Raw genomic sequence first — 2,566 nt, forward strand, 5'->3', positions numbered from 1 at the left:
GACCCGTCGGTCCTGCTTACGATGGAGTACTGCCACAGAGAGTGTTTCTTGGGAGAATGGCGTATCAAGTGAGGGAGTACATTAAACCACCGTTGCGATGCTATAACTGTGAGAGGTTTGGACATGTTGCTGGGTCTTGTCGGGGTAAAAGAAAGTGCGCAAAGTGCGGTGGAGATCATGTAATACAAAATTGCAAGGCAGAGGCTCCTAAGTGCCCTAACTGTGATGGGGATCATGCAGCAGGGTTTCGTGGTTGTGAGCGCTTTGTTCAGGCGAAGCGAGTGCAGCAAGTGAAGGATCAGAACAACGTGTCATATGCAGAGGCAGCTCAAAGGGTGGCTAGAGAACGCGGAGATGTGAGCACTGGGACTAGAGTGGTGCTAGGAAGCCAGATCACTGTGCCAAACTTGCCGTCGGCTTTTCCATCTGACATGTTGATTTTTAATAAGGAGGAATTTCTGTATTTTGTTTCTGATGTGCTGGTAGGAGCTAAGAAAGCAGCTAACCGGTCAGATATCATCAGGTTAGTGGTGGGGGCAGCTGAAAGGTTCCTCAGTGTAAAGCAGTTGCCAGAAAAGTTGCATCAATACATGACGGAGAGTCAGTGTATGGAGAGGTCACAGTTGTCGAGAGTTAGTTGTATGGAGTATGTCAGTGAGGTGGATGATGGTGATCCCCATTAACACCATAATGTTTTATATACTTCAATGGAACGCCCGGAGTCTGATTGGAAATGGTCAAGAGTTAAAGAGATTTGTTGATGAATTTAAAGAAGCACCAGAATTAATATGTATCCAAGAGACATGGTTAAAGCCCTGTCTAGATTTTGTAATCCCAGGTTATGAATGTGTGCGATTAGATAGGTCTGATAGATCAGGTGGGGGTTGTGCAACTTTTGTTAAGACTGGGTTGCAGTATAGGAATGTTGACATTAATTCTAATCTTGAGGTTTTGGCTGTGGAGGTTTGGAGCAGCCAGAATTCTATCACTGTGATAAATTATTATAACCCCTGTCAACCCTTGATATTGTCAGATTTTGATGAGATAATGGAGAAGGTAAGGTGTCCTGTTATATGGATTGGAGACTTTAATGCGCATAATCTTTTATGGGGTAGTGATCACAGGGATAAAAATGGTGTTATTGTTGAAGAATTTCTAGACAAGTATGAGTTGGTATTGTTAAATGATGGAAGGCCGTCTAGGTATAATATTGTGAGAAACACCTGCAGCCACATAGATTTATCAATTGCTTCATCAAATTTAGCAAGAATTGGTGAATGGGATGTAATGGATAGATATACATTGGGAAGTGATCATTATCCAATTTTATGTAGGTTTGGTAGGGATTTGAGGAGAGAAGTGGTAAAGAAAGTCCCTAGATATAACTTTTCTCAGGCCAAATGGGATACATTTGAAGAGAAGACTGAAAGTTTAGTTGGAGAGGTTAATAGTGAGGGTTCTGTAGATAGTTGGAATACTTCCATTAGTCTCATGATTCATGAGGCAGCTTGTTGTACTATTCCTGTGAAGCAGGAACCTAGGTCCCGTATGTCTGTTCCTTGGTGGAATAAAGAATGTGATGAAGCTGTAAGGAATAGGAATATAGCCTATCGAAAATTGAGAAAGTATCCAATTTTGGTCAATGCAATGGTGTACAAACGGCTAAGGGCAGTAGCAAGACGAGTTGTAAAGGATGCAAAGAGGAATAGTTGGAGGAAGTGTTGTGGGACGCTAGGCCCGGAAACTCCAGTAAGGCATTTGTGGTCAGCTGTGCGTAGAATGTCAGGAGTATCTAAAATAAGTTTGTTACCAGTGTTGCAGAAGGGTGAGGTGGTAGCAGTCTCCAATAAGGAAAAAGCAGACATGTGTGTTGACAGTTTTCAAGCAGTACATAGATCAGAGAGCATGGGAGTGGAGAGGTGTAGAAAGAGAACTGAGCTGATGGCAGTTAATCAGTGGAAGCTGGAGAGGAGTTTAGTAAATGATAATACCTTTAATCGGTTTTTTACCATAAAAGAGTTGAAGGATGCAATTATGTCTGGGGCAAATACCACCCCGGGGAGAGATAGGTTGTCGTATGAGTTATTTAAACATCTGGATGATACTGTACTTGATGAAATCTTAGCTTTGTTTAATACTGTGTGGGCAGAGGGTTATTTACCAAAGGAATGGAAACATGCAGTCGTGGTCCCTATTTTAAAACCGGGCAAAGAGGCATCTGACCCTAGTTCATATCGCCCTATAGCGCTCACAGCAGTGCTCTGTAAAATTATGGAGAGGATGGTAACCAACAGGCTAGTTTATTTTTTAGAAACCAGAGGACTGTTTGTTGATGTACAAAATGGCTTTAGGAATGGAAGGTCTGTATCAGTTTTGGATCAGGATATTAAAAGGGCATTTAGAAGCAAGGAAACAGTAGTTAGTGTATTCCTTGATATTGAGAAGGCATATGATTCTTTGTGGAAGGAGGGATTAATGATTAAAATGTTTGACTTGCGAGTCAGGGGACGAATGTTCAACTGGATTATGGATTTTTTTATTGAATAGAACAATACAAGTAATGGTT

The sequence above is a fragment of the Amblyraja radiata genome, chromosome 36 (genome assembly GCF_010909765.2).
Source record: "Amblyraja radiata isolate CabotCenter1 chromosome 36, sAmbRad1.1.pri, whole genome shotgun sequence".
Classification (NCBI taxonomy): domain Eukaryota; kingdom Metazoa; phylum Chordata; class Chondrichthyes; order Rajiformes; family Rajidae; genus Amblyraja; species Amblyraja radiata.